The sequence below is a fragment of the Dasypus novemcinctus genome, chromosome 3 (genome assembly GCF_030445035.2).
Source record: "Dasypus novemcinctus isolate mDasNov1 chromosome 3, mDasNov1.1.hap2, whole genome shotgun sequence".
NCBI classification, from domain to species: Eukaryota; Metazoa; Chordata; class Mammalia; order Cingulata; family Dasypodidae; genus Dasypus; species Dasypus novemcinctus.
This window is the reverse complement of record NC_080675.1, coordinates 63,407,922-63,430,160: the sequence shown is the minus strand read 5'-3', so window position 1 is coordinate 63,430,160 and position 22,239 is coordinate 63,407,922. Positions and strand designations below refer to the sequence as shown.

At 35.8% G+C, this 22,239-nt stretch overlaps 1 long non-coding RNA gene across 1 annotated transcript in view; it reads left to right on the top strand.

The window, feature by feature from the left end:
* The window catches only part of LOC131277938 (uncharacterized), a 97,703-nt gene extending 77,009 nt beyond the window's left edge, over positions 1 to 20,694 (top strand). The window contains exon 3 of the long non-coding RNA XR_011648360.1: positions 20,283 to 20,694. This is a non-coding gene — a long non-coding RNA (uncharacterized lncRNA). The remainder of the gene's footprint in view (positions 1 to 20,282) is intronic.
* Positions 20,695 to 22,239: the final 1,545 nt, after the last annotated feature.

Sequence of the window (22,239 nt, the reverse complement as noted above, 5' to 3'; positions counted from 1 at the left end):
TTTGTAACAATGTTTCACAACAATGCAAGGTGTTGGTGGTAGGGAGATGTATAGGAGAACTGTATGATGATATACATGTTTGTTTTTTAAGATCACAACATTTACTTATTGTTTCTGTATGTTCAAGTACGAATTCTTCAATAATTTTTTTTAATTCAAAGATTATACTCTATTCGGGAGAACTTGCTGCATTGTTAAATGTGAAGACTTTATGGACTGTGAGTTCTTAGAAGGCAAATAACAAATACAACAATGACAATAACAATTTACAGTGTTTTCATGCAGAAGAGAAGCATTATGACAACTAGGTCATCTCCAAAAGTCTCAGGTCAGTAGCTGAGAATATGATTCAGGTTCAGTAGAAGAAAGAACTTTCTAATAAGCTTTCAAAACTGGAATTTATCACTAGTACAGTAGTAGTTACCCCATATTTGCAAGTTCTTCCTGTTGTGGAAAGTAGCCTTTGCATTAAATAGAAGGTTGAATCAGAGTTCTTGAAAGGTCTTTTACAATTCAAGGGTTTAGAATTTTATCATTGACTTTTTCTTCTGGAAAATTTTTGTCAAATTCTGAAAAATGGACGTGACCATAGAAAACTGAAAATTTCAGAAAAATGAATTCTGTAAAGAGGCAGTAATTCAATCCAATAAACATACTGAGTTCTTATGTAAAATATATTGTCAGGAATAAAATGATGACTGGATGGTGACACCACAATAAATTAGATTTTTCTCTTTTGCTCCACTGAAACCCCAATACCTGGCCGAGAGTGGCAATTAAGAAATATTTGCTGAATGAGTGAATAACTAAAATGTGGCTTATGGGCTCAGACTGAAATAATAAAGCTAACATGGCCTTTGGACATTGTAGTCCCCAAAACTGGCTTCAAAACTAATGAACTTAGTCTGTGAAGCAGCGTCTCTCACCTCCTTTCCAACGGTGAAACCTGGACCTACCACAGACAACAACATCAGAATCCCAAGGTTTCTTTTGATGCCATTTTATATAAAAATATAAGATAAGCCATAATGAGTTTCTGGAAAAATAGCCCATTCCAGGAAGAGTTCAGCTCATACTATGCAGTAAGCCAAAGAGGTGACTGAGAATTTCAAAGAAAAAACAACAGCAGGGAAGCCTAATAGCTGCTATGTAAGTGAACCAAAGTGAGGGCATCACAAACAAGAAAGGTTAAAGAAAGGCTTTCTAGGAATCATTGATTAATATCTCCAAGAAATTTGGTGCCATTGTGGAAAACAATGATAGACATACCTAAATGGCATCCAGCTATAAAGGAAATTCTTTAGCCACAGCTCAGAATAAACTAACAGAATATTCACTTTGCAGCTACCAGATAAAGCAAAAGACAACTGTCAGGTGTACCCAGTATAGAGGTGACAGTTCTATCGTGTCTTTTCAGCAAAAATACTATTGTCACCATTAATAGTTTTTCTAGAATAGAATAATAACATGCTCATAGAAATATTTCTAAAAGTTCTGCATTGTGAAATCTTGAAGGTTTTTATTTTTACATATGACTAACAAATTGTGGGCATTCACTCAATCTAACAGAAGTTGATATCCCAGTTTCTCATAGTAAGATTCACACTTAATGTAAGTTTTGTCAGCATTTGGTCCAAATAAAATTAACATGATAGAAAAAATATCACATTTTACTCAGCCATCAGGATGGGGTGGAATAGAAGAGCCTAAGTTGGTGTCTCTAAAATAGCCAAGAGAGGTCCAGCACGATGACCTAGCTGTCTGGCCTAGCAGAGGGGGCTTAGACTTGTCTGAGATAAAGGACAGAAGCAGGCTAAGAAGCATCTCACTCTGGTTCTGTGTAGAGCCAAAAAGATTGTCCTAGATTTGTCAGTTTGTAAAATCACCCCTCAGGAGAAATACTCCATCCTTCTCCGGATATTTTGAAGACTATTCTTCATATTTGCCAAGTAGGGACCTGGGATATTTTGCTCCCCTTCCACACTGCGCACATTCAGTAAGCACAAGAATATTCCAGGCATAACTGTGTTACACATGTATGCCCTTAATGATTTGCAAACACTTGTCCAGGACTTGTTAACATTTAAAACGTGTTTAAATTCCAAAAGGATTAAGTGCCAACTTAAAATACAAATAATATTGAGACATCTCAAAGATGAGCATGTCCTCTGATCATTTTCTTCATTACATTAGATCATCAGCTATGTCTTCAAAACGGTTTGTCCTAGAGACACTTTGGTTTCAAGTTATTTGTTTAAAAAGAATTGAAACTAAAATTATGAGATGGCAATTTACACAATTCAGCACAAGATCACATACAAATAACAATACTGACCAGTAATTAAAACAAAAATCCGGAGAAAATACTCAAATGAAAGCCACGAAACTTGTCTCTTTTTTAGCATTTTTACTGAATTTTAATTTACATACTATAAACTGTACATATTTAAAGTACACAATCTGAAATGTTTTGACATGTTTATATATCCATAAAACCATAGCCATAAACAAGATAATAAACAAACCTATTTGCCTCAAAAGTTTCTTCATGCCTCTTTATAGTCCCTCATTTTTCTGCTCCCTACCCCTCCCACCCCCAAGCAAACATTGATTCACTTTTCATCACAATAGATTAGTTTGAATTTTCCAGAATTTTATATAAATGTAACCATACATTATACACATTTTTCCATCTGTCTTCTTTCACTTAGGATAATTATTCTGAGGATCATCTAAAAATATTTTGTTGTATTTAACAATAGTTCTTTCCTTTTTATTGCTGAGTAGTATATCATGATATGAATAAACTACAATGTGTTTATCAATTCCTCTGTTGTGGATATTTAGATTATTTCTACTTTTTGTCTATTACAAATGAAGCTGCTATGAACATACATGAACAAATATTTGTATGAATGTGTGTTTCTTGACTTGTTGGCAAATATCTAGAGTAGAATGACTGAATTATATGGTAGGTAAATTTTAAACTTTTTAAGAAACTCCCGAAGTGTTTTCCAAAGTGGTTGCACCATTTTACATTCCCACCAGCAATGTATGAAAGTTAATTCCTATACATCCTCACTAACACTTGACTTGATCAGTCTTTTTAAATTTAGCCATTCACATAGGTGCTTAAAAATATCTCATTGTGGTTTTAATTTGCATCTCCCTAATAACTAATGATGTTGAGCACTTTTTACATGTCTACTTGCCATTATATACTTTTTACATGAAGGATAAATTCAAATATTTTGCCAAATTTATTTTGTATTTTTGTTTATTTATTGAGTTTGAGAATACTCTAGATATTAAGAGTATTCTGGATATAAACCCTTTATCAGATATATGAATATTTGCAAATATTTTCTCCCATTCTGTGGTTTCATTTTTGTTCTTTTAATAATATAGTTCCAAGAGTGGAAGTTTTTAATTTTTACGAAGTTCTACATATCAAGTTCTTCTTTTACAGATCATGGTTTTGGTGTCATATTTAAGAAATGTTTGCATAAATCAAAGTGAAAATGTTTATTCCAATTTTTTGTCTCAATTTCAGTTTTAGGTTTTAAATTTAGGTGTACAATCTTTATATATTTTTCATTTTACTTTGCAGATGGATTTGCACTTGCCCAGCACCATTTGTTGGAAACACTAACCTTTCTCCATTGAGTTTCTTGGCACCTTTCTAAAAAAATCAGTTTTCCCCTCAGCCATTCCCTCTCCTTCAATTTTCTAGAAGTGTCAAGTGAAATTGATATTATTTCTTAATATTTTAATAGAATTCAACAGTGAAGACATCTGGCCCTGGAGTTCTATTTGTGGCAAGGCTTTTAACTACAAATTCAATTCCTTTAATCAGGTTATCTATTTTTTTGAGTGAGCTTTGATAGTTTGTATCTTTCAAGGACATCTAAATTATCATATTGTCAGCAAAATATTGTTCATAATATTCACTTATCCTTTAATACTATAGACTCTCTAGTGATAGTATTTGTCATACTGGTAACTTCCGTCTTATCTCTTTTTTCTGGGTAGAGTCTTATCAATTTTGTACATCTTCTCAGGAAAGGAACATTTGATTTCTTTGACTTTATTATGCTTGTTTCCTTGTTTATTGATTTCTGCTCTGATATTTACTTCTTTTTTTTTTCTATTTTTTGGGGGTTTCATTTGCTCTTCTTTTTCTAGTTTCTTAAGCTAAAAGTTGAGGTCATTGATTGAGACTTTTCTCTTTTTCTAATACAAGTGTTTAATACTATATATTTCCCCTGAATTAAGCTCAAAATACTTTCTAATTTTCTTTTGATTTCTATTTAATCCATGGATTATTTAAAAGTGTGTCATTTCACATCCAAATATTTGAGATTTTCTAGTGATGTTTCTGTTATTCACTTCTTAGTATATAGTCTGTTTCATTTATTTTTTTGTGGTAGCATATATACTTTATTTTTATTTTTTATTTTTAAAGAGGCTTTAGATTACATAAATATTACATGAAAAATATAGGGGATTCCAATTTCCCCACCCCCACCCCCACCACTTTCCCCCATTAATATCTTTCATTAGTGTGGTATATTGTTAAAATTGATGAACACATATTGAAGAATTGCTGCTAACCATGGACTATACTTTACATTATAGTACACTTTGCACCACACAGTTTTATAAGCTTTCAAAAAATATATAATAGCCTGTATCTGACACTGAAATGTCATGCAGGGCAATTCCAATGTCCCAAAAATGTCCCGTTTATACCTATTCTTCCCTCTCCCTCCCCTTGGAACCAATGGTGGCCACTGCCTTTATATCAATGATACAAGTCCCTCCATTGCTAGAAGAATAATGTCTACTTTGATCCATAGTTGCATTACCCTCTATATTTATTTGTTCATTCCTCAATCTTGAGGATTTGGGGATACTGAAACACACTCTATTTTTTATTAAGTGGGGCTGGGGCTTAGATCCCATGGGACAGATGGATGGAACTATCTTGCTTGCATTTGTAGCTACTCACTTTTTTGGGATGGGCAGTTTCCATAATCATTCTTTTATTAGTAGTCCTGGGTGATTCCAATGAACTGGAGAGTAGGTGTTGCAACTCTGCTGACATTCAGGGATCAACCAGCATATAAGCAGACCGAAGATTTAAATCTCTGGGACATAAATTTAATGAGTGCAGTGATAATTATAGGTTAAAATTAGAGTCAAGTGTAGGGAAATTATATATGAGCCTAACTCTGTTACATTGGGGAACATATAGTCCAAAGTAGGGCCCACCGAAAGGGTGCTGAATTCCTGAGCTTATCCGCTCTGCCTATAGTGTCTAGATGTCTCTCGAGCCTTGCTGTTTGGGACACTGTTTACTGTGGCTGTCAATGAGATCCTGCTGAGATGTGCATAAGCATAACCTCTGGAATGACCTCCCGACTCACTTTGAAATCTCTTAGCCATAAAAACTCAGTTGTATTTAATATGTCCCCTTTTGGTCAAAGGATCACTAGTTGGCAATCTAATTATTGACTTCTAATTCAAATCCATTATGAACAAAGAGCATATTTTATATGACTGGATCTTTTTAAACTTTATTGAGACTTGTTTTACAGTACAGAAGACAGTTTATCTTGGTCAGTGCTTCATGTATTCTTGAAAAGTGGGTATTGTGCTATTACCAAGTACAGTATTCTATGAATATTATGTCACATTTTTTGTTAATATTGTTCAATTCCAGATATTTACTGATTTTTCTCTTCAATTTTTCTATCAAATATTAAGTGGTATTGAAATCTCTGATTATAATAAAGGATATGTATCTGACCTTTAAACCCATCGCCTTATTCCATTTTGCTAGTAAGGGAACCTGACATTATATTGGGCTTCAATTTTCGGGAGGTTTTGGATCACAGAGTGGTTCGGCAGTGGCTGTTGGAGGAATACTGGTATAGGACACTATTGACAGGTGATATAGGGCTGACAGGGAGCTATACAGGGCATATGTCCAGGGTGCATGGTAATGTTTGGATATACTCATAGTGGCAACAATTAAAAACTAAAGCTGGGGGGGGTACTGGGTTCCTGGCCGGGGGTGCTCTGTCATGGCCCCTAGGGGAGCAGCGGCAGTCCCCCAGGTGCAACGGTAAGGACCAGGAAGGAATGAGGGTCCAACAGTGAGAGCATGATACTAATGACTATGCTTGTGAACCTATATGCCTGAAATAAGAACAAGGCCTAGAGCAGCACTGTGCCTGGGAATTTCCTCCTGACAGCCTTCATGTTACTCAAATGTGGCCAGTCTCGAAGCCAAACTCAGCATGTAAATGCAATGCCTTCCCCCCAGCGTGGGACATGACACCCGGGGATGAGCCTCCCTTGCACCGAGGGATCACTACCAAGTACCAACTGATGATGCAACTGGAAAATGACCTTGAATTGAAGGTTCAATGCGGATCAGCAGAATATCCCTGACTACATATAATAACATGACTTTAAAATGCTGTTTGACCTAATGTAAGGGGGAAATGGAAAGGAGAAATGAGTTTATATGGCTCCGAGTCTCTAAAAAAGAGTCTGGAGGCTTTCAGAAGGATTGCCCTTAAGCACAGCTGAGCAGAGTCTAAGAGACAGATAAAGTAGATACAACCCCAGGTATTCGTTCCTTTGAGGGCTAAAGAGACCCACGGGTTCTGTGGTCATGGCAGATGGGGTTTACTGCCATATCAGATGGCCCTTCTTTGGAGCTGGTGTTTCTGCATGATGGAGCTGGACTCAGATGGGATCTCTTTGCACAAGACTTTCATGCTACTTTACTGGAATTGTAGTTGGTGTTGGGGTTTAAGATATATTTAGGGGATTTGAATCTCTGGACTGACAATATGATAGGCAGGCCCTGAGCCCCAACAGACTTCAGCTCCTACAATCTGATTTATTGGACTCACCTCACTCAGCTAAGATGGAGTTGAAGAAGGACAACCACCACACCATGGAGTCTAGAGGGCCTACAACTGAAAGCAAGAGGATTGCATCCAGTATCCATGTGGAATCTGAGCCTCCTCTTGACATAGAGGTGCAACAGACAAAACCAATCCAAGGTCCACAGAGAAAAGGTGGCATTGGAGTGGGAAAAGTGGACATAGTGGCTGATGGGTATGGGGAATGGCAGGAAGAGATAAGAGGTGGAGGCGCCTTTGGGACTTAGAGTTGCCCTGGATGGTGCTTCAGGGGCAATCACCGGACATTGTAAATCCTCCCAGGGCCCACTGGATGGAATGTGGGAGAGTATAGGCCATGATGTGGACCATTGACCATGGGGTGCAGAGATGCCCAGAGATGTACTTACCAGGTGCAATGGATGTGTCATGATGATGGGAATGAGGGTTGCTGGGGGGGGAGTGGTGGGGTGGGGGTGGTAGGGTTGAATGGGACCTCATATTTTTTTAATGTAATATTTTTACAAAATCAATAAAAAAATAAATAAAGGATATGCCTATTTCACCATGCAGTTCTACCAGTTTTTGCTTCATATTTTTTGAAGTTTTGGGTAGGATTGCATGCCCTCTTGAAAAAAATAACCCTTTCATCACTATGAAATTATCTCCTTTATTGACAGTCTTTGCTCTGACATTTATTTTTTCTGATACTACTATAGTAACTTCTTTTTTATTAGTGTTAGCATGTGTTGTGGATTGAATCATGTCCCCCACAAAGGCATGTTTATGTCCCAACCCATGCTCCTATAGGTATATAAACCCATTTGTAAATAGGACTTTGAAGATGTTATTGGTTAAGTTGTGCCCAAAATGAATGATGGTGCCCTTAATCCACTAGGGCTAAAGTCCTATAAGCAGAGAAAATTGGATGCAGAAAGAAAAGCCACTGGGAACAGCCGGAAGCTAAAAATCAATGGAACCTGGAAGAGAAATGAAAAGATACCACTATGCGCATTGCCTTGAGATGAAAAACCCCAGGAACCCTAAAGACTGCTGCCCAGCCAGAAGATAACAACCCCATGATAAAGCTAGTCTCTGAAAGTAGGCCAACAAATTCCTGTTGTTAAGCCAATCCATTGTATGATATTTGTTTTAGCAGCAGGAAATTTAAAGAGCATAGCATATATTTTCCTCTCCTTTTACTTTTAACCTGTGTGTTTACATTTAACATATTTGGATGATCAGTTAAATCTTTGAAATACTTTGTAATTAAGAGTTTTTGTTTTAGTGCTACTTGTGAAAATAGGATTTAACCAACACTTACAAGAGACTGTTTACACACCTAAACTTACCACAAGATTACATATAAATAGCCATAGTATATATTCGAATAAAAATCAAGGGATATATTTCTTTTGAAGTTTAAAATATTTTACAGCAAAACTGATAAATCTAAATATCTTAAGAAGTATTCCTTATTGAATATTGCCTTAGTTTATCAGTTCTGCTGTAATAAAATACAACAGACTAATGGCATGAACAATAGAAAGTTATTGTCTCATTCTGGAGGCTAGAAGTTTGAATCAAGATGTTGACAGAACAAGCTTCCTCTGAAGTCTGAAGTGTTCTGGTGATGGTCGTGAAATTCCTTGGCTGTGGCACAGCTCAGCCTTTCACTCCATCATGTCACTATCTTTCTCTCTTTGTGTTTCTGTTTCCGAATTTCCTCTGCTTATAACAACACGAGTCCAATTAGATTAAGTTCCCACCCTAATTCAGTTGGGCCTCATCTTATCTAATAACATCTTCAAAGATCTTATTTACAAATATGTTCACGTTCACAGAACTGAAAATCAGGACTTTTGGGGGGACCATTCAATCCATAAAAAATATTGATATTTTTTAAGTTACTTGAGAAATTAGATTCACCAGTCTTATTTAAGATAAAAGTAAATGTGTAGAATGATACTCACATGCAAAATAAGACAGGAAAATTTGTGTGTTAAGGTAGGACAAGGAATAGACAGGTGGATCTGATTTTATAATTTGATTGTATGTTATTTTCATTATTGGCTGCATATGCATTTAAAACTTTAAGACCTCATTAATAGTTAATTCTAATAGTTTAAATCACTATCTTATTTCTGAAATCCAGTTTATGCATTTTCTATATTTAAGCCAGAAATTTCATTTCTAGGTTTATATTTTAAAATAATGATGATGGATATATATAGATTTTTACTGAGGGTATTCTTCAAAACAGCTTCAACAACAAATAGCTAAGAAAGAAATTAAATTTCCAAAAGTAGGTAATTGATGAAAGGCATTGTGCTACATCCATAAGTGAAATACGAGGCAGCAAATAAACTAGTAAGTATTTAATGTTAGAGTAAAATATTCAGACAATACCGCTAACTAAATATAAATTGTATTACAAGATAGTATAAACATGATTTTATGCTTTAAATATATATAGTAATAAAAAGTCTGAAATGGATATGATAATGAAAGAAATAGGTGCATTGACATGTTAAAAGTGATTATCTTGGCATTGGTACTGCTGGAGCTTTTTGTCTATTTCCATATCTATGTATCTTTATTTTGGAATTTTCTAAAATGAATATGTTTTTTATAAACAGAAAACAAATATTAACAATTCAAAAAGGGAAGACTTTCAATTTCCTTGATCAAACATTTATGGAAACTTACTTGATGGACTCAGAGTTATTCAGAAGTGAAATGAAAAAAACAACGGCTGGGACGTACCTTCAAGGTACTTGATAGAAATCAATGGTAACAAGCTGTGGTTTATGAGAGATAAACATGCATTTTAAGCAAAGCTAAAAATGTAAAAACTGAAATTAAATGTCCTTTGTCGCTAATTCACATAAGGCTGCATCCAGCTGTGTTGGATATATCAAAGATAGTTCAACCATTAGCTGCTAATTCAAAAAGAAAACTTTGTACCTCTTATTATGCATTTTAGAATTGTGTAACCTCTTGCCAGCATTTACCAAGTGGTGCATTAAACATAATTATTGCAATAGCCAACATGCAACCTGGTTTTCCAAATAGAGTGCAATGATATGTTATGGTCAATATGATCTTAAAAGTCTGAAAAACAAAAAGTTAGATAAACAGATAGATGATAGATAGATAGGTAGATAGGGCACATAGATGATACAGATAGATCAATCGATAGAGGTGGAGTTTTGGAGTACTTACTATGAATAAGGAATTGTGTCATGTGTTGCCTGAATTGTAAATATGACTCAGACAATAAGTAAAACTTCAATGAATTTAAAATCTGGAAAGGAAAATAAAATCTCACATAATACAAATTAGAAGTCACATATTGCAAACTATAATACACAACAAAAAGTTAGGAGCTCCCAAAATTTAGGGTCAGAAAGAGAGAGCCGCAAGTATTCCTACAAGGAATAAACATTTCTGGCTTGGTTGAGCTAGAAAGGCTTCCTAGCCGAAGTGTCATTTGAGCTGCAACTTGTGATAAGCCTTCACTCTCTATAGAGTCAGCAGAAATCCAACACAACAAAGGAATGCTAAAACTAGATAACTAGTGCTATAGAGAAAATACCCGCACACTGCCCTATGTCTTCCTCCCATCCCAACAAATAACAGAATTTTTCCACACATGACCTCTGAACTCAGAAAGACAAGACTATGGACTATGTGTCCAGTCAGTAGAGACACACCTTACTTTATGCAGATTATAACTCATAAAGTTGTAATTCTGCTTTCTGTAAGTTGGGTTCTATTTTTACTTTACCAGGAAAAAAAAAAACCCACTGTACAGTTAATAAGTATTTATCTGTAAGAACTGTGAAGAGTCTGAGCTTTTACCCTATTTGCAAACTAACAAGTTAGCCTCCCACAGGTTAGTGGATGCTGGCAGAAGAAACAAGACTCCTGGGTCAAAAACAAAGGACGTTATTATACAACAAGCAGTGCGAACATAAGCATATTTACAGCAGTTTCCCTTTCCCCCAAGTGCCCCAAGATAAGAATGGACTCGGGTGAAAGTGAGCATATGCAATGAGTTGCATTGCACAAGAGGAACCCTGAACTTGTAAAAATGAAATCTTCTATAATGGTCAGAAAGCATCCCTGCCCTTTGCTCTTGAGGAAGACATTACTGCTAATTTGCAAGGCTATTGACTGTACAGTCAACCTTGAAAGCAGAGTCTGGAACAAAGATCAGCTAGTGCCTCACTCACAAAACGTACAGAAATGTAAGACACCCCTGGAGAATTGTCTCCTAACACCATCATATGCCTACTATTTTAGGAATTCTGTTAATCATGTAATAATAAAGTAATTTATCAAACTATGAATTTTCACATATGATTGTTGCAAAGCCTGAGGTACGTTTATATATAAGACTAATTTTGTTACTTAACCAAAGAATGCCAGTTAACAGGCCCTTTTTTATGTTAACTCTGGATGGTTGGTTTGTGACATGGAGAGAGACAAGAGGAAGTATTTTTTTTTCATTTGCCATCTTCAATTCTGCTTTTGCTATCTTCAATTCTGCTCTTCATCCTAAGTGATCACAAATTTCTCCAGAACTTTCCTCTTCTTTGCCTAATAAATTAAGTATTAATACTTAAATTAAGGGTAAAATTAATTTTTAGGAGAAGTAAGAAAGCATTTATTGTGTGCCTACTTCTGTGCTAGGCTTGTGATGGGTGTTCTTTTTTAATGTTCTAAGAATTCTCTCCAGCTCCATATGCCGTATTTAACATATAAACCAGGATATCACGCAGTATCCTAGATTTAGCAAAAACAAAATATCATTCTCCAAAATCACTACACAAAACCTCTGACTCAAGAAGATTTAAATTTTATTCATTAGCTACTGAGGAACCACCAAAATTAGCAAATCATCTGTCTTCTACCTGCCTTGCAAACAATTCCCACAATGGGGAGAATCCCATCTCTTTCTTCTTCATATTTTGATAAATGAATAAATAGGAACTCTAAAACTCCATCTGTTTTCATTTTCCTGAGGTATAGAAACAACCACTTTAAATACCAGCTTAAATTTTACATTTAAAATTTTGAATGAACTTAGAAAAGCAGACATTTTTCATTGTTAGTGCTTTGACAAGAATATAAGCTTTATAATTAAGAACAGGGTCTAAAATATTGAGGACAGAGGTACACTTTTGAACTCTAAAAAATTCCTTTTAGTATAGGATAAAGTATATTTTTCAATTATTGAATCTAGGTAAATCAGGCTAACAATACTGAAATATTTATTTTAAAGGAAGATTATTTGCATATATAAACTCTCTTTTTTTTTAAAATCAGATCGAACAATTTCATTTGCTGATTTAGCACTGTTTGAACATATCCATAGGTGGCAGTTTAAGATTATTTTATGAATCCCAAAAAGAGAAAGATTATGTTTATAAATTAATCTATTCCTCTGGGTGAGGATACCCTTTGATTGCATTAAATGCAGCTGGGATATCTTTGATTATAAAAGATTACCTATTAGGATTAAGGTTTTTTGATTTGACTACCTCCGAGGACACGGCTCAGGTTGAGTTCCTGCATCCTGCATCCTTTCTAGGTCTGATGTAAATGAACGCTCACCCAAAAAGACACACAAGGAAGAGAGAGCTCTGTCATTTTTTGATCCTGCCATGTGACAGAAAGAAGAAGTCTCAAACAGCTAAGGCCCCGGGGAGGAATGAACCATTTTGACTGATAACTTACAGATGACCTTGGGAAGAGAGCAGGGACTGTATAGGAGGCTCAGAAAGAAACAAACCCTATACCAGAAGAAAAAAGGACTTCACTTAAGCGTGAAGACTCAAGAGGAAGAGGAAGCCCAGAGGGGAAGGCAGAGACCAGCCAGAGTTCGGTGACTGTCTCTCGCTTCAACACATGGCAAGTGATTTTGGTGAAAAAGCAATTCTGAGTTTTGGACTTTTATAGCCTTGTAACTGTAAGCTTTTACCCCAAATAAATAACCTTTATAAAGCCAACTGATTTCTGGTACTTTGCATCATCAGCCCTTTACACCCTACATCTCAAAGTATTTTTATAAATCAAAAGATTATGTAAAATTCTAAGAATGTATATCCTTCCCTTTGCCTGCCTTTAGTCATTGTAAAGGGATTATTTCTGTACAATGCATCTGATCTTTTGAATATTTTCTTTTGACATTGCTATTTGGGAATTATGAGGTTGCCTTCAAGTTTACATGATTTTAATAATTCCATGTACTCCTCATTCTGAACCAAAAACAAAAGACTTATATTCTCTGCCCTAGGCATCATCAGTGATGTTTTCAAATAAATTCTAATTACAAAAATTCTGGATTAGTTCTAAAGTAAGAGAATGAAAGGGTGTAGAACAGGGTCTTTTGCCGGGAAGTATCAGAGACAGGGAGCATGACTGACATGCTTAGGATATGAAAGTAGAAAAGGAAAGATTATAAAATAATTTAGACAGATAAAGCCTTAATTATTTATTCACTCATATACACATACATGAATTTGGATATACATCAAAATTATATATGTTAACTGATTTTTTTTTTCCTATGGCTATTGGGATAAAGAGTGATTTCCATTTTCCTCTTTACATTTTCCAAATTTCTTAAGTAAGTAATCATTACTTTTACTTTCCAAAAAATATTCTTGGCTTAGCCTAGTGTTGGCTTAGCCTAGTACCTAAGAGTTACCTCCTGAGAGCCTCCATGTTGCTCAAATGTGACCACTCTCTAGTCAAACTCAGCATATTAATGCATTACCTTCCCCCAGATGGGACGTTACTCCTGGGGATGAGCTTCCCTAGCACTGAGGGATTACTTCTAAGCACCACTTGGTGATGCAACTGGAAAAAGACCTTGAACAAAAGGGGAAAATGGTAAAAACAAATGAGGTTATATGGCTAAAAGACTTCAAAATGAGTTGGGAGTTCATCAGAGAGGTAACGCTTATGCACATTTCAGCAGGATCTCATAGATAGCCAAAGTAGATACTATCCCAAATAGTGGGGCTCCTGAGCGCTAGAGAGACACCAAGGTCATACAGTCATGGCAGACAGTTCCAGAGTTTGGTGCCTTGCCAGTGGGCCCTATTTTGGCGTTTGTTCTCCCAAGTGTGACAGAGTTGCACTCAGATGTGACTTCTCTACACATGCCTCTACTGTCCCTTTTATTGAACCTATAGTTGGTGCTGGAGTTGGTAGGTGTATGTCCAAGAGACTTGAATCTATGTACTGTCCATGTGCCCGCTGGGCTCTGAGCCTCAGTGGAGTTGCAAAACCTACTCTCTAGTTCATTGGACTCACCCAGGACATCTAACAAGGAGCTGAAGATGGACATCCACCACACCAAGGAACTGAGAGAATCTACACTGCAAACAAGAGAGTCCTAACCATTAGCCATATGGAATTGAAGTTCCATCTCAATTAGAGGTGGAGTGTGCACCACCATTTTAGAATCCTCAGGATTGGGGAATAAAATATGGACTAGAGTAAACTTAATGACATTCTACTACAGACTTATTGTGATTCTAGCAATGGAAGAAATTGTGTAATTGATGTGGAAACAGTGGCCACTGAAGTTGCTGAAGGTAGGGAGAAGGAAAAAGAGGTATAATATGGGGGCATTTTGGGGACTTGAAAAGGTCCTGAATGACATTGCAAAGACAGATACAGGACATTATATATCCTGCCATAACCTACAAAATGGAGTGGAAGAGAGTGTAAACTATAATCCATGCTGTGTGGCAATGCTCCAAAATATGTCCATCATTTGCAATGACTGTACCACACTAATGAAAGAAGTTGTTAATGTGGGAAAAGTGGGAGGTGTGGGGAGTGGGGCATATGGAAATCCCCTACATTTTTAAAATGTAACATTTTATGTAATCTATGTATCTTTTAAGAATAAATAAAATGTTAAAAATGTTCTTGGGTTCATTACTTTGCATAAATGAAGTTAAATGTTCTGTGACACAAAGAAGTGTTTTATGGATAGTAGACCTTTCTGTGCTATGAATGTTTGATTTGATGAACCCTTTTTGGGATGAGTCAGGGCTGCATTGGATTGTACATAATCTAAAGTATTTATTTAAAAGTTAAATCATTTTACTTATAAAGCTATAAATTCTATCTACCAATAAATTGCCTTGTAAGGCTCATAATAATACATCTATAACTCTCTTCAAGTCATCAAACCAAGCAGGTTGCAAGATTCTCATATCTAGTATAATAGGAAAAAGCAATAATTAAACTAGATTTGCTATTTTTGTGTAAAGGAATCATTAGAGGCTTCAACACCAACTGGAGAATAATAGAGAATATAGATAGGTAGGTAGGTAGGTAGGTAGGTAGGTAGGTAGGTAGATAGACAGATAGATAGATAGATAGATAGATAGATAGATAGATAGATAGATAGATAGATAGGAGAGTTCCATTTCTTCAATATTTACTAATGTTCTTAGCATTTCTTTAAGCTACTTTGTTTTGCTTCCTTCAGATATAATATTCCTTTCATCTTCATCTATAAGAGGTAGACATTTCTTTACTAAACAGATGGGAACACTAAGGTTCAAGGAGGTTAGTATATTGTAGGTGACACAGCTAATAAACAGCAGAGTTGGAATTTGGGCTCAGGTCTTTTAATACCAAAGCTCATTCTCCCAAAAAAATACTGTTTTCATAACTATTAACTTACTTCACCATTATCCCTCCATATCCAGAATGTTTCTGGGCAATCAGATCTTAATATAACTCCTACTCTTGTTAAATAACAAGCTAGAAGTCTAATGAAGAATTTTGAAAAAGATTGCCTTCCTTCCCCCACCCTGACTATGTCCTACTTCTACTCTGCCAAACGTTCCTTGACCTAAACCATGCAAGGCTTATTAATCTGGGAACTCTCTGGAGATTCATGAATAGAAATACACTTCATATATACTTCATTATAATTGTTTCTTTTGTAACCCTACATTTGAAATTTCATTCCTTTTAAGAAGAGTTTTTCAATCACAGATTCATAGACTTCATTAGACTGTCAAAGGGATGGATGTCCCCCGAAAAAAGTTAAGAACCCTATTGTATAATGTGACACTTAAAAAAAAAGAGTTAAAGATTACTGTCTCAGTGGTTCTCAAAATTTAATGAGCTTAAAAATTACCTGGGAAGCTGTGCTTAATACTAGTAACTACTTCGTAGGATATGATTATTCTGTCCAGAATATTGCTTGTGGAACCAATCCAGTGTCCACATAGAAGAGGTGGCATTGGATTGGGAAAAGTGGACATAATGGACAAAGGGTATGGGGAAAGGCAGGAAGAGATGAGAGGTGGAGGCGTCTTAGGGACATGGAGCTGCCCTGGATGGTGCTTCAGAGGTAATCACCGGACATTGTAAATCCTCACAGGGCCTACATGATGGAATAGAGGAGAGTATGGGCCATGATGTGAACCAATGTATATGAGGTGCAGAGGTGCCCAAAGATGTACTTACCAAATCCAATGGATGTGTCATGATGATGGGAACGAGTGTTGTTGGGGGGGGGGGGAGAGGGGGGGTGGGGGGGTGGGGTTGAATGGGACCTCACATATATATTTTTAATGTAATATTATTACAAATTCAATAAAAAAAAAAAAAATTAAAAAAAAAAAAAAAAAAAAAAAAAAAAAAGAATATTGCTTGTGGAAACTATAGCCTCACTGTCTATATTATAAATACCACCACCCTAATCGTAAAGCAAAATTTCGGCAGTACCCCAAAGCACTTGTTTATTCATATGTAAAATGCTATTTCTTAACAGAGACTATGGGAAAGGGGTTATATTATATATTTTGTTTTTTTCACAGTGCTTAGTATGGAACTTAAACATATTATGTGATAAAGAGTTTAACAATTTTTTATTAAAATAATGGATTGGTGGATGAATGGACAAAAGTCTGGAGATACACCATTTATTTCATTTATAATGTCTACCATCTTAGGTTTCCCTCTTGAAAGTGTGAGCCTGGTTCACTATCCCATGGAATCTCTGATTATTCATGCTAAGTTAGCTTTATTCTATTTCATAGTGAGTCTACCATATTCAGATGAGTTTTCCACTTCTAAGTAAGAAATGAATCTCTTTAAACTATTGATAGAAAACTTATATTTAACCCCATGACTAATACCATAGTGATTAAGTGTTCAGATTGTGGAGTCAGCCTGCATGTTCAAATTCCAGATCAATTATTTACTAGCTGTGTGAACTTATTACAAGTCATATAACATCCCTAGAATTTATGTTCCTTAATTATAAAATGGGTATAATAATATGCTTACTTCATAGGGTTGTTGTGAGACTTGAGTTAATTCACAAAACATGCAAGTTAGCGTCTTAGAGTGCCTAGTAAGACTATTTAATTAGAGTATTAATTAGAGTAAATAAAGAAAATACATACAGTGAGAGTATATCATATGAAACCAGTCTTAAATACATGAATTAGCTTTCTTTATTCAAATATGTTAGAAAATATTAACCTAATTTTGAAAAGTACAATTGATACCTAAAAAGGTAAGATATTAATACTCTAAGAATTTAAAGTCAAAATCTTTTTTAAGTTTTTATATTAAGAAACTTAAAAATGCTTGTTAGAGCAAGTTCCTCCCAGAACAATTCGTTGTAATATGTATACACTAATATTTATGCTTCGGTGACTGTAACATCCATTTGCTATACAAGAATAGACCTTTTCTAATAATAAATGCATTGTCACACTGAAAACCATCTGCCCTTCTTGAGGAAAAAAATAAGTTGAATCCCTAAAGAGTTCATTAAGATCTTATATTTTGAAAAATTAAGTCTTGTAAGTTTCTTAACATGAAGTATGTTTATAGTAATGAAACCGCACTGCCAAGGGAGTTGTGGAGTAACTACGCCCTGAGATTTAAGGAAAGCAAGACAGACATTGTCTGGGCTGTTAAAGTCACTGCTAGACTTGATAAGGTAAAACTTTTATGATTAATCAACCTAGAATTACAGATAGTAGTTTCAAATTTATTTTTGTTCTGATCTGACTAGCTATTTCTGTAAACACAACATGGGGATCTTAATACTGCAAAGTATCTTCTATTCTTCAATTTGACAAACCAATTCAGTGTACTCACTGAGGGCTTATTGTAAGTTAGGCACTGGGGTAGATACTGATTCTGCAACAGGCCCTGTCCTCTTGGAGCAGTCAGTCTAATTAGGCATACCATAAAATAAATGTGGAATTAAAACATGTTGGGAAGAGTGCCATGAATGCAGTAAGTGCAAACTGCTATGGAAATACCTAGAATGGATAACAACTGACCCAAGTGTTGGTGGTCCAGGAACTGCTTTCTGGAAGAAGTCATCTGATTTCAAGCCTCTAGTGCAATTAGGAGTTAATAAATTGAAGTGCTGGGTGTAGGGCATGGAATGAGCAAATATTCCAAAAGGACACATTTGTTGGCCCAAACAAGAGGGAGTGTTAGTCTGAAAAGATTCTTGCATTGACTGGGGAATTAAGAGGGGGGATGAAGTATAAAAGATTTATGGAGGTAAGCAGAGGCAGTTCCACAAAACGACTTAACAATCAATATTATGCATTTTGAACTTTATCTTACAGGTAAATATGAAGCCGTTGAGTAGTTTTATTCAGAAAAGTTGCAAACAGTCAGACTGAAGCTATAAAAAGAGCACTTCAGCATTTTCTAAACTCCTTTACCTTAAGCCTGGGAAGAAAAAAAAACAAAAGGCAAGCATAAACTAGGATGTATGATCACTCTGAATTTAAATCTCTTCACAAATTTAACAAGTCCTTCCCTTCTAATCTTTGTCCAGCCCACCAGTTTTATTCAATTCTATTTAAAATGCAGAGATCAAAACCAGAATTTTTAGTAATCAGCAAGAATGCAATTATCGGTAAGATGAGAAGATTATCATTCTCTTCTTACTTAATATCCTCTGTTTTTCTGAATACAATTTGAAGTTGCTGATCCATTTATAATTTGTCTTTTATTACAATTCCTAAGTCTTTTATGCTATACTTGGGCTTAGAGAGTTTTAATTTTGTAGTCTGCCTCAGAATTTTTCTTCCCATAATGTATCTTGGTTTCAATGGGTCATTTCTCTAAAGTATAGAGATCACTTTCAATTATTCTCACATTGGAGCTGTTAGTCATAGAATTAACAGCCATTAGGTCATAAAAGACTGGAGCTATGCCTCCCTAGATGTACTAAAGTACATATCTGAGTACTTCCTAGATAAAGGAACCAAATTATATTATTTCTATTATTGTTTCCTTCAAATCAGGGACATATACAGGTACAGTTACTAACTAAAAGGAAAATGAGGAATTGGACCTTGGTAAAAGGCTAGATTCATTTCCAAATCATGCTTAATTATTTATTAGCTACCAAATGAAGTTGCTGTTTGGAAATAATCATTTCTATTTTCTTAATAAGAAATTGTATTATAACAATGAATGGCATATTTCCTATTGCAAAAAAAAACCACTTAAAATGCAAGGTTTCTTTTAAGTATAAAAGTTTCTAAAGACAAACAGTGGTTCACTAGTGATTTAAAATGTCACATTTTCCTTGACATTGAAGTTAGGTCAGCAGAAAGGAGATTTGCTGTTGCAAAAAGTATATATTCAGGGTACGAAGAGTCTAAAAGTCACATGGGAATAAACACCATTCTCAATATTATTTTTATTAACAAGTGCAGAAATCTTGTTTAAATCATAAATTTAAACGTGGCTGACATGATTCTTGTTTATTGATCTGACAGGATTTGTGTTTATTGGTCCTCAAATACAATCCTTTAAAACATTTTTTTCACACTGAATTCCAGGATTCTGGGTAATAGTTGCATTTAAGTTGCAATCAATTGCTTTTAAGACTGGTACAGGAGAAACATTCTTCACCTGGGACATTACATGTATAGTTATGTGTAGTTAATTTTGGTTTCTATTTTAAATATCTTTATTTACATTTCAAGCCACTATTCTGAGTCCTTCCACTTCCTCAGATGTTTCACTGACTTGCACTCCACTTCCCTTCAGCTACCCACCTCTATGTTCATTGTTGGAAGTTTGTCATCCCTTGACACTAAAATAATAAATGCAAACATTTTGCTTTCTAAGCTCAATGTCGTCTCTTTCTCAGCTCTCTCACTCAGTTCTTTGCATTTTACTCATTACTTAACCTCGTAAAGACTTCTGAATTTCATTCCGTTGATTGCTTTATAACTTGACAATGGCTTGGATTTTTTTCTGTGCACACATGCATATGAGTGTGTCTGAGTCTCTCTTATAATTTTCTATTGACTGCTGTAGGCAAAGTGAGAAGAACAGTCCCATTGACAATAAGGAACGTCCATCACTTCCAGCCAACTTAAGATCCACAGCACGATTGACTGGAGCCTGCACTGCAGTTGCCAACATGGAGGCAACTCAAGACCAAGGGTTGTGCCTAGACTCATCTTATGTCCAATGTAAGTATGCATCACACCAAATCACCTTGTCAGCACCCTTCTCACAGGTCACTCTTATATGATCCCTGAAAGGAATATACTCCTGACCAACAAGAGTGATTTGCTCATCAAGTTGTCCTTCTCGTAACTTGGCCAGAGATCCTACATAACTCAATGGGTGTGATTCCTGGAGTTCCTTCAGGTAACTGGACAACCCCATGTATGGAGAAACAGTAAAGAGATCCACATAGGATATCTAACCTGGGGTATTGCATATAGACAACCTTCCCGGTCTAACACCAGAGGGGGTCTTAGAAAATTCCAGGAAAGGCACTCCAAAATACAATGACCACCTGAGGTTCAGCACACAGAGAAGGGGCCACATTTGCCCAGATAAAAAGGCAGTACTGGCAGCTGAGTTCAGAGGAATCATTGAGGGGGAGCATCCAGAGAATGAGTATTCCACGAGAGTCTGTTATCCTTCTTCTTACCTAGCCTCGGAAATCCTGCTGCATCACATCTACCTCATTTTATTGCATATAAGCAAGTCCCTGTGGGAAGACCAGAATGAAGGGAAGCAAATTAAGACTCCATCTCTTAACAGGAGAGGTCAAGGTCAGATTGCAGGAGAACATGGAGGATGGGAGATATTGCTGCTGCCATCTGTGGGGATCCAGGCCCCCTTAAGTCCTCAGCTCATAGCTGCCTGCATAACCCAGACATAAGTTAACAACCCTCCCCAGAGGGGAGAGAATGCATAGATGGTATCATAAACTATAATCTTCCAGAAGCAGTAAAGGTCCTTGTAAACGTCCTTCCTAGGAACGTAGTGAAAACATTACCTCACCCCATGTGTATGCTTCAATGACCCTAGCAGGAACTCTGTTCTCATACCCTATGGAATGTCCTTGTTCTGAAATACCTTATATATCACCCCTCATTTTCTCATTTCTTTGTAGAGTGCTAGCTTCATTCTCTGAACCACCACCTTCAAGATTCTCTCCTGACTGTATATCCCAATAAATATTGTGCCTGAGTAAATGCCCAGCACGCTCTTTGATCTCATGGCCACACCAAGTGGTGTCCCTCAGGAATTGGGATTTAACACCATCTTTGAAAAATACAATCTGCCATAACCACCATAACTGTAATTCTTCTCCACAGCACTGCATAGTGTTTTACACTAACAATTAGGCCCTTTACTCCCCATTAGTCTTTTGATAAAGCAAGTCACTATGATGAGAAAATGGAAAGAAAAAGTCTGAAAACTAAGAAAGAGCACCAATAAATGAATTTTGTTCGATATTCAATAAACCACATATTTATCAAATAGCTAGAAAATACATGCCAAAATTGCTTTTTACTATTTTATGAGAAGTCAGTTTCTGTGAAGAGCTGTGTCAAATTCATCAAGTAATTATTCACCCCTATATCACAAAGATTTTGCCAATAATATAAAATTGTATTATGTTCAGTTCAATATAATACAATAAAGAGAACACAAGATAAAACCTTTAAACAGGGCAGGATGTTATTACTTCCCTGTGCCCATAGAGGGAATTGGAGGATATCCTGTGAGTAAGGAATTGAGCCTCTTAAATAACAAAGGTGAATTTAATAGCTTTAATCTGTTTATCTATTCTCATTCCAGTCTGTTCCAGCCCAAGATGTCTCAAAGTTTTCACTCTCAGGAAAAGAATAGTGCTTTATAAGTCTGTCATTTTTTACTAATCTTCAGATACTGAAATCATTTTAAACCCATTTCTGTCATTTTGGATTTGCATAAATGTCTTGAAAGAAAAATCTAAAGAAGGAAAGGC